Source organism: Python bivittatus, unplaced genomic scaffold, assembly GCF_059951505.1.
Source record: "Python bivittatus isolate LINGU-HERP-01145 unplaced genomic scaffold, Pbiv_v1 ctg000080_np1212, whole genome shotgun sequence".
NCBI lineage: Eukaryota > Metazoa > Chordata > Lepidosauria > Squamata > Pythonidae > Python > Python bivittatus.
The window spans coordinates 65482821-65494583 of record NW_028277035.1 but is presented as its reverse complement, the minus strand read 5'-3'; positions in this window follow the sequence as shown (position 1 = coordinate 65494583).

Genomic DNA, 11763 nt, shown 5'->3' with positions numbered 1-11763 from the left:
ACTTTGCCTAATTTTATTTGCCACAACTCATGCCTTGCCCATAAGAGCCACAATACTTCTGCCCATTCTGCACAAGCAAGGCATTGGGACTGCAGCTGATGGGAGTGGTGTCCATTAAAATAGGGTTTACCCTTAGAGAATGAGGAGAGAAATGTCATGGCTGAGGCAGAAGCCATGCAGACGGGCTGATGCATGTTGGGGCCTCAATATGACTTCAGTACAGATCCTCTACAGTCTTCATACTGTATGTGATTGTGTTAGCAACATTTACCCTGCAGTTATAATAGGGTCTGGTTATGTCACCGGGAAGCAACCCAAGCAAGCATTCCTACATCCTGACAACCATTCTGTATTTGTCATGACAAATGTGAAAATGTGCCATCGTATTTATAACAGTGCATTTCACTTTGATCTCACCACACAGAAGGGTTTTCTTCTTGACATAGATTTTTAGGCCCAGCTGGCAGTAACAGATAGTAAATAAAAAGGACTGACATTTTATAGAGAGCTCCTGTCATCTTAAATTGATTTAAAATGTGACTCTCTCTAGGCACTGGTCTATAAATAGGCTGACTGCATTCCCTCCCTACTCACTTGTTGATAAATAATGTCAAATGTTTCAAGATTACTATCTTAATACACCCTGATAAGGAACCAGTGTTAGGAAACATACATAACTGAGGACAGAGGCTGTAGGACTCTCAGATTTGGCTGCTCTTGGATTCTGAAATGATTTTCAATTCATTCCAGATGTAGTCATCAAGCCCCAGGTTCTAATTTCCAATATTTCCTCCTTAGGAAAGAACTTTGGAGCTGTGCTGACTGATGTGAGAGACACTGAAGGAAACAGCTCTCCTCCTTCTATAGCTTTTATTCTTTTGAAAAACAGAATAATGCATCTCTCCCCTTCTATTTCTTCTTCGCAGCCTTGATCTCCAACCTTAATCCCATGACCTGGCGTAACTTCCCTGAGTCCTAAAGTTCTTATCTTAAGGATTTAATTACCAGCAAATATAGCAACAGCCTCCAGTATTAAATGGCTTTTTAAAGCTTTTCGTCACAGCATGTACTTGGCATTGGCTTATCTTGAAAAAGTTAGGAAGGGTCAGACCTGGCAAGTATTTGGTTGGGAAACCAACAGAAAATACGAGGGCTGTAAACTGGAGTAGAAAAATGAAAAAACAAATTGGAAGAAGACAATGGAAAAACATTTCCATATTGTTGCCTAAACATCCATATGGATGTATATCCATCTAATCCCCAGGTGTCAAGCTTGACTTGAGAGAGTCTTCAGCGCTTAGTGATGTCCATGGAAGAAGACCTCTCAAAAGTGATACAGGCCAACACAACCATTAGACAGAATGGGAGATTCAGATGGGACCTCAGCAACAGAAATTGGGATGGTGAAAAGCTGAACTGAGATGTTGGTTGACAAAGTTGTGAGTGCCTTGTGGCCTGCTCAACGGAATCCTGCTGCTTTGTATAATTGAAAGGAAGTATGGTCATTTAATAGTTGGTCAACCCTCTGGGTAGAATAGAAGGTTACCATTTGCACAATGCCTCTAGATCAGGGTTCCTCAACCTCAGCAACTTTAAGATGGGTGGACTTCAACTCCCAGAATTCCCCAGCGAGCCATGCTGGCTGGGGAACTCTGGGAGTTGAAGTCCACCCATCTTAAAGTTGCTGAGGTTGAGGAACCCTGCTCTAGATTGTCTCTGACATCTTTATTTGTTTACTTCTTAAAAATCTATACATGTCTGCCAATGTGTAAAATTAGACTTTTGTAAATCATGAGACAGGATTTGTATCTTGACATAGAACTGAAAATAAAACAAAACATAAAAATCACAAGATACAACCAAAGTTTGTAAAATAAATGTATCAATAGGTAAGTGATAGCAATATTCTGGGAAAGTAATGTTATGTCTCTGAAAGGGGAGGTAGTTCTTCTGCTATGATATAATTTCTTATTTTATTAATATTTTCCTTATTGTAATTCCTTGTTTACTTTTGCTATAATGCCCTCAAGTGGCTGTAGCTTCTTGGAAGCACAGTGGTTGAAATCTAAAGAAAGTTTGTTGCATTAAAGCCCTGCTGGAATTATTAAAACACATTCATCATAGTTAATTTATCCAATTTATTTAATTGCAATTTACGCATGACTAATTTTCCTTAGACTTTGGCCTTTTCTTAAATATGATACAAAACATGCATAAGCAATCAACAGTAGAGATGAAAAGTATTTTGTACTAAGTGACAATTCATGTAAAACTACATCAGTGTTAACTCCAACTAGGTACAGTGGTACCTCGGGATACGAACTTAATCCGTTCCGTGACTCTGGTTGCAACTCGAGTTGGTCTCAAGTCGAGGTAAAGTTTCCCATAGGGTTCAATGTAAATCCGGTTAATCTGTTCCGCCCTCCGAATTTGGTCACAACCCGAGGCGAATTTCCCCATAGAGTTCAATGTAAATCCGGTTAATCCGTTCCGCCCTCCGCCCGATTTTGGTCACAACCTGAGGCAATTTTCTCTTCAGAGCCTGACTCCCACCAAGCCTGCTCTGCATTTTCTTTGGAGCCATGCTAACACGCACACCAAAAACCTTCACAAAACACCGCAAAACACACCACAAGCCTCACTGAACGTCTCCTTGCTACCGCGACCTCGCCCACAGGAAGCCGTGACCGCGTGGCAGCAGGGAAAGTGGCCGCGGATCCGGTTCGTAAGTAGAGGCAAGTTCGTAACCCGAGGTAAAATTTCCCTGCCGAAGCTGGTCGTAACCCGAAATGTTCGTTAGTAGAGGCGTTTGTATCCCGAGGTACCACTGTATATGCTCTATAATGGATACCTATGCTGAGCTGGGCGTTACAATGAAATTTGATTTGCTTTCTGTCATAAACACTACAAGACAATTCGGACTAGTTCTGCACATAAGAAGGCTAGTCAGCATGGGAATTCTGGGAGTTGAAGTCCACCCATCTTAAAGTTGCTGAGTTTGAGAAACAATGCTCTAGAGTAACAGAGGCCCAAAGCTTCTTTCAGGCCCAGGGAGTGTGCTAGTACAAAAAGTAGGTGGGACTGGGATATAAAAATGTGCAGGGCCAGAACAAGAATTAAATTGGGTTTAATTAATTAAATGAAATTAATTTCATTTTCATTTTGATGTTATTATCCCTCTATTTAATAACTTTCAATCATATTTATTTTATGGCAATTTTGAGAGAGGTTTTGTGGGCCACAGTAAAGCTGGATGCAGTCTCAGGCCTTGGGTTAAGCACCTCTAGAGCAAATATGTGTAGCTCAGGGTTGAACTGTGGAGTCCTTGGGGTTCTCTGAGTTTGCTTCTTTTCTTGCAAACGTTTTGTTATCTGGCTAGGTAACATCTTCAGTGCTGGAATGGGATGGGGTTTGCTCTCTATTTATATACTGTGGCCTGCCTTGCCAGTGCTGGTGGGGGTGGGAGTTTTGTTTTGCTCCTCTGGTAGTTCCTTGATTAGCATATGTTTACTGCTGGATTGTGTGCCTGGTGGTAACCTCTGCTTATCTGGGTGATGATTGCTGGTGAGGCGATCTTCTGGTCTTTTGTCTCTTTTGAATAGTATGTAGATGCTGTTTACAACAACCACACAAGCTATGAAAAGGATCACACTGCCATACATCAGAAACACCTCAGAAACCACCAACAGACTATTACAACCACATGGCATCTCTGTAGCACACAAACCAACAAAATCACTCCAAAATATCTTAAGTAAACCAAAAGACCCAGTAGCACAAGAAGAGAAAAAAACAGGAGTCATCTACAACATACAGTGTAAGGACTGTAACAAACACTATGTAGGACAGACAGCCAGAAGACTAGCAGAGCGCATCCACGAGCACCAACTAGCAGTCAGAAGACATGATGAAAACTCCTTAATCTCACAACACATGGACAGACATAACCATAGTTTTAACTGGGAAACTGTCAGTATTTTAGACCAAACTAAATCCAAAAATGCAAGAGAATTCTTGGAAGCTTGGTATTCAGACAAGGCAGCGATTAACAGACATAGAGATAAACAGCATCTATGTACTATTCAGAAGAGACAAAAGACCAGAAGATCGCCTCACCAGCAGTCATCACCCAGATAAGCAAAGGTTACCACCGGGCACACAATCCAGCAGTAAACATATGCTAATCAAGGAACTACCAGAGGAGCAAAACAAAACTCCCACCCCCACCAGCACTGGCAAGGCAGGCCACAGTATATAAATAGAGAGCAAACCCCATCCCATTCCAGCACTGAAGATGTTACCTAGCCAGATAACAAAACGTTTGCAAGAAAAGAAGCAAACTCAGAGAACCCCAAGGACTCCAGAGTTAAGCACCTCTACTATAAATTGTAGTATGGTTAGTTCTGTCCTATCAGGCTTTGTGAACTTTACCATTAGTTGTCCTGGTAACAAGCTTCTAAAAATACAATTTTTACAAGAGTCATTCTTCTCAGTTAGTGTGCTTTGTTGAAACCATGCGGACAATGGCAACTCCTAAAGACAAGAGACCCGTGGGAGGGGGAAGGTTCAAGAATTTTGGCACCTACATCCACTTGCTGGTACCCAACATACTCAGTCAACTTCCCAAGGCTGGTTTCTGAGCAACAGAAAAGGTTTGGCTGCCCTTGTGCAGGCACTGTTTGAATTCTTTGCTCTTTGTTTTCCCAGCCAGAACAGGCAAAACTTTGTGTTTCTAAGGCTCCAGCATTGTCTTGTGTTTGGATTATATTGGAACAAACATTTTGCATCAGCCTTGGACAGAGATCATATAGCTGCTCATTGTCCATTATTGTACTTCCATAAACACAAACTTTGGTTCAGAAGAACAAAAATCACAAGAAGCCAATTTAACACAGAGGCATTTTTATTCTCTTACACAGAAGTAGATGCCACATTATTGCCATGGAGTGGGATGTAAATCCAAATAAATTAACCCAAGTCCTTCCATCATTAGTCAGTTCTCAGAGAAGTGGTTTTTGCACCATTGTCTCTTTTTGGGTACAGCATTCCTGCCACTTTGGAAATTGTTCTCAAGACTTGTTGTACCAGGATTATGTTGGTAGTAATAAAAAATATTAGAGATCAGGTCACTGCTATTAATTAATCTAATCAGCCACATACTTAAACATATATGAGAACAGGATCTCTTGTGCATGATTTAATTAGACAGAAACATGGAGAGGGGCTAAGAAAGAGCTGCATCTAGTAGTAATGGGTTTAGGAAGTGGAGAAGCATTTGATGCTGGTGTATGTGAAGTCTTCTTGATCACCTCTATGATGCTACAGATATTTTATACCATTTTTATTCACAAGAAGCTCCCATGAATGGAGAATCTGGAAATACCAGACCACCAATTTACAGTTGCCTATATTTCTACTATGCTGGACAGTGAGATGAATAGAGCTGTATTTTTCCAAATCTTGCTCCAGCTTTTGGCACTGAGTCAGATCAAGTACAGATAGAATAATCTGAATCAGAACAGTCCATTAATGGAACTTCAGATCAGAGGCTGAACCTGGATAGGTAGTTTCTATGTACTCCTAACTGAAAACTGTCTAGCACAAATACATCAAAAGAATAATTCTAGGATGAAAAGTTTGATCTTTATCTGGCTGATATTTAATAAGAAAAACAAAGACCAAATTACTTCAAGAAAAGTATAAATAATGTCTTAAGAAATTTGTCTTTCAAATGAAGCTCCTGTTCTAGCCTGTTTTCACTGAATCCAGAAGACACACTTTTGTTTTATTTTGCATATGGTAAATTTTGGTAATGGGAAAAAAACCCGAAAGACTTTTTTTTTTTAAATGAAATCTGCCAAAAGGGATCTGAGAAATTTAGGACCTTTACGGATTCCTCTATCTCTATCCCTCTTTCTCATTGGGAGATAGAGGAGAATCTTTTCAATGATTTATTTTATTTAATACATAAGTGTGTGTGTATATATAGACTTCTATAAAAGGGCCTAAATGACTATGCATGTGAGATTTTCAGGTGGTTTCCTATCCACCAGTGACCAAGTCTAGACTTTCTTAGCTTCAGCAATCTGGCTTCATCATGTATCATCAGACCACACCCCAGCAGAAGTGAACATTTTCACATGTTAAGTTCCTAATTCTACTCAAAGTTAGGGGTGAAGCTGGAGTCACATGCTGACATTCAAAACCTTTCTGACACTTCAGATACAGAAGTGCCAGTTCAAAGGCAGCAAGCATCCTAGCCTCTAGAGATGCCTATTCTGCGTTCTGTCTTGAAGGCAAGGTCTGGCAACTGCTTCTTTCCTCATACTGTCGCTGCCCAGAAGTCCTAATGTTGGGCATTCCCTAACATTGGGGTTTATGGGTAGTTGAAATGCCTGCTTCCATCGACCTCACTCAGCACTGATCAGAACTCTGCTGCTGCCGTGCATGGAGTGTGTTGAAACATATGTTACATATATTTTGTGGGTTATTAATATTTGCATATGTGTTATATGGCAACTAGCTGAACTGATTGAGCTGAGTAAATGTTAGCTTATGGAACTACATTTGTTAAAGATAGTGGGGAAGAGCTGAGAGTCTATGACAAGAAAGCAAACACAAAGTTTGATAGCACCTTCAAGACTAACCAACTTTGTTAGGGCATAAGCTTTTGTGAACAGCTGCCATAAAAAGGTTGGCTAATCATGAAGGTGCTACCAGCCTATGTGTCTAATGTGTTACGCTGCTTGAAGAAAATGTTGGTTTCTAAATGTACTTTTAATTTTAATTAGAATATGAGATACTCTACTTTGTATGGTATATCATATAATGGGGTGTGAAAAAAATAAAACTATTACAATAACTGTTTTTAGCTTTGTCATTTTCTGGAGTTCAGCTACGTGCATATTTGGGCCCAGCTTTTCAAATTCATTGAGAAAGTGTCAGTGTTATTAATTGATTGCTTATAGTCTACGTTAATTCTTCTGAGGAGCTCTTGATGAAGAAAATTCTGAAACAACTCTTTGGGCTTGAAGAAAAGCTAAACCAAAGCTCCACATGTTCATGAGATTTAGCACCGCCTGCTATTCTTTGGAGTGAATCTGAAAGATGTCCCTCAGGATCCTATTTGGCATTGCAAAGGAACCCCAGTTCCTACAGATGTAGTTGCTCTGACTGACAGCACATTTGGATCTAACCATCTGCTAGTCTGGCCCGGCTGCTGCATCAGGATTGAATAATTCCAGCCAGACCTTTTACCCCGCCAGTTTTGTTCCAGCGTTCTCTCTGTACCACATTCCTGACAAATCCCATGTTGGAGGTAGAGGAAGGGTGCATGTCTCTGCTGAGGCCAGAGAGAGTGGAAGAAGAGAAAATACCGGAGAAGAATTTATGCCATCAGATTTGTATAACTGAAGTCACAAGTTCATATGGCTTACATCTGCTCAAGGATTGGCAAGAAAAGCAACAATAAATATGAATTCACAAGTCATAAGCTCATCGAGTCTGGCAAAAACTGAAATGCAGGCAACACCTGCCCCCCAACTCCGTTATTTACCCAAGAAACAAAAGGCCGCATTTGATTATAATAGTTTATACTTTTATTGCAGGAACAGGTTGGATCCAAATTTCCAATGTATTTAATTTTTGGATATAAGTACTGTAAGATGGCTAATTTATAATCTCTCCTTTTCACAAAGACTAAAAGGCGACATTTGCTCATTTTTGGCACAACTGATAGTGGAAGACACATGCTGTGAGGCTACTCATTGGAACTGTTTTTTTAAGGGAAATCTCTATGTGAAATCACAGTAGTGAGTGTCACGGAGTGCTTACAGATGTAGTAATCAGATTGCAGCAGCACACCACTTCCACTCGGGCCCCAACAAAGATCACAGGGTGACTGAAGCCATCTCCATCTCGTGCCCGGGCCTGAAACAAATCTTTCCAGAAACGTTCCCTAGATGGACTTGCAAAATGTCACCCAAATCATCTCACTAAATCCTGCCCAAATGGAAACCAGCCCTGAGCAAATGCAAGCAATTTTTGTGTGGAAAAAGTCACAAATACGTCATACTGGCCTGCAGAAGAATCACCCCACCTACCTTTTTCCCCAAAATGAATGGCGATACTGAACATGAGTCTGCAGTTGCAATAAGATGGGCAAATGAGCACACTCTGCCCCTCTTATCACCACAGTAAACTTCCAACATAGGTCCACAACTGTGATTAGTTACACTCATTTTTTGTTCTCTTCCACCGTCACTGTTTGCAACTCCCCAATAAATCAAGGTCCCCACCGGGATCGATGAGGAAAGAGGCCACCTCTGGACAATCTCATCCAATGCCCCTGCCGCAAGGAAACATCCAAGTCCAAAGTGTGACCTAGACGTATTCGTCCCAGATATTCAGAGACAAACTCGTGATCATCAGAGAGACCGCACCGAATTGCGGGTCCTCCATCCCCTGGCAAAACACACTTACCACCATCGCTCCTTCCCATAGCCGGTCAATGTGGAAACAAGCTTATACTTGTACCCATATGAGTTTCCAGAGACTCAGATGGTCCTTCCCTCACCATTCTGTTCTGTCTATCTTTTCCAGCCTGATCAGGCAGTCGGCCACCATCTAGTCCTTCACAAAGGCCTAGGGCACTCTCAGGTCACCTTGCATCTCTCAACCATGGGGGGGGGGGCGGAAGGGAGCAACCACTTTCTCCCAGACCTTGACTTTCAGAACAATCCAAATAGCTGAGAGTCCCTAAGCATCAATGCTCAATCAGCAACCTTTGAGAAGTTTTCTGCATCTTGGCCCCACCAGCTTTGATGATCTTCATTCTTCATCCCACCCTCCACCTTTTCACATATTGTACATCTATTCATTCAACACACATCACCTCTCATCTTCTTACAACTACTTACTTATACACTTCCCTCCCCAACCTATCTAATGTTTCCTCACTCTAATGAACAAAAACATTTTAAAATCCCCCCACCTTATTCAGATGGTGACTGACATTTTTTTAAAAAAATAATATGGGTTAGAACGACATACAACACAAACTGTGCAGTTTAAAATTGCCCCGGAAGAATGGTTTGTCTTATAATGTAAATCTCATCATTCATTCAGTAAATGTTGGCATGAATTGTAAGTCCTGCTCATTTAGCATAACTGATAAATGGACCATACTGCAGCCTTAGATTGAGTTATACTGGCATAACATCAGACAGCTCTTTAAAATGCACTCTACAAGCCATGTGCCTTTTGTCTGTCAAAAACCCTACCCCTCCTTCACCTCCATTTTCAATCAACAGAACAGTCTGATTGGCTGATTTTCCTGGCAGTTTGGTATGATGGTCACAAATTCAGCAAGTCTGTGGCTATGGGAGTAATACCTTAGTGGCAAAACAAGAGCAAAGTGTGTTGGCTAATGAGAGGAAAATGTTCTTACAGCTGTATAGAGTAAGATCAGCCACTTGAACGGGAATGAAAAGAGCCAGGAGTGGTTCACAATAGAGTGAAACTGAACTCAAGTATGAAATCTGATTCATTCCCAACTTCCTTTTGGATGAGCCAGATAGCCTTTCTGCACATCGTTTTCTCCAGCTACACAGCAGGTGTGACCTTTTCCCCTTGATCCACAGGAAACTTGAGATAAGACAAGTTGATAAATGCATGTAAGATACTCTAGTTCATAACATACATATTCCTAAATGGAATCGTCCCTGGAAACAGAAGCAGGATTTGGCATTCTAAAGTCTATCCGTTTCTTCTGGTTGCAGAAAGGCATCATCTGCCCTCTGCTTGTTGTCGGGCTCTGTACAAATAAAGCTTTTCCAGATTCAGGAAAGGGGCTCCTGTCCCATGCCCTGCTAGTCCATCTCAACACCTTCCCTCCCACCACACAGGTCCTACATTTCTCTGTCTTTCTCTGGCTTCACCATCTCAGCCTTTAGCAAATGATTCTTTCAATGTGAATGAAATAAAGATATGCAGATACACAATTTGGCATGGAAATCAGTAGAAGAGCTGCATCTCCAACACTCTAGGGAGAGGGGAGTCAGCAGATCAAACTGAACCAGTGACAGTATATGGTTGGTAATGCAAGTGGTCTTTCATGTTTCCATCAACCAGTGATATCAGAAGGAGTTTAAAAATCTAGCAGCTTCCTAATCTCTCTTTCTTTTTTATTTGGCCCATTAGATTTCAGCTTCATCAGCTGACTCTGGAAGATTGGAAAATTGTAGTACAACATTACCATCCTAGCATTTATACTTCTTGCATCTATTAATATTTTAACAGAGCAATCGAAATGAAAACTATTTCTTGAAATACTTGATAGAAATCCAGCATCTCATCTTGTATTTTATTATATGACCAGTGTTACTGCATCTACAAATGGATGATTGCTGCAATGTAAGCCACTTAAAATAGCTTCCATCAGTGAAGAAACTACATTTTGCTGCCAAAATTTCCAATACCATACAATGGTGGCACACTTCATCTGGTGGGGGAAAAAAAGAGTAGCCATGTGGTCCATGAGAGAGACAGAAAGAAAAAACCTAAATCACAAATTTGCAAAGTTAACCTTATTAGTAGCCACCTACAGTTTGGCAAAAGGGAGAAGGTACTAGTTTAAATAGTCAAATTTTAACTACCTTAATAGTTTAACTGCCCTATTAACTTGGACAGTTTTCAGCTGGTAACACCTATTAGCAGAAAGAATCTGGGTGGGTGGACACATGAGAAGCAGCTTGCTAATGAATGTGCATGCCAGTGGAAGCGAGTCAAGTCAGCTGGGAAATGCTACAGCCTTTGTGCTGGGGGATTGAAGACTTCTGGGTGTGCGTGCGAGTGTTCCTGAGAGTGGGAATCTAACCTGATCAAAGTTTAGTGAAGCTTATTTGGTAACTGTAAGAGATGAGAATCAAAAAGCACACCCTGGAAGTTACTCCATCCTGCTAGCTTGCTGTCTTCTGCCGTTGCCAATCAGTATGAAAACACTGGGGAGGGAAGCACGACATTCTCTGAGATGCACAATCTCTCAGTGGATTGCTCAGGAAGTCCATCTTTAGTAAGAGGTCCTGCAGCGAAACTTCCTTTGCACCTATTTAAGGAAGGCTATTGTACAGAAACCACATGGGACCTGAACAGGATCATTCTTTTTAATCGTACATGGAATCAGAAGGGAATCCAGGAATATCTCAACAAGCCAGCATACGCTTGTACCAAAGCCGGGCAGCAGTCTAACTCCCTTTACCTATTCTGCATCTTTCTTGGGCTAAATACCACAGACAACCTCTGAACCTGGTCTTCCTCAGTGGCTTGTGGTAGCTTTCTGATCTGTGCTGACAGCAGCATTTGTCATTGATGGGTTCTTCTGAAAATGCTTGTTACCAGGGCAACCATTCTTCCATAATATTGTGCTATCTCTCAAGAGCAACAGATTGATGTCTCTCTCTCTCTCTCACTTACACGCGGTCCACTGACGTAGGCAGTGGAAGCACTCCAAGTTCCAATCAGCGCATATCACTATATCAAAATTTCACCCCAGTCCTCTTAAAGGTACAGTGGCTGTGCTTTGCAGCAGTCATGCTGAGCTCCGAATTGCAAGGGCAGCTCTGCACTTTGGCAGCTAGGCAAGAGAATTCAAGGGTTTTGCTGGTTTACAATCTCAAATTTAACCCAGAAATCATTTTGTAGTTGTTCTGAGCCAAGTCATTGATTTATGCAATACCGAGAACCTGTTATCTGATCTACTGTAGC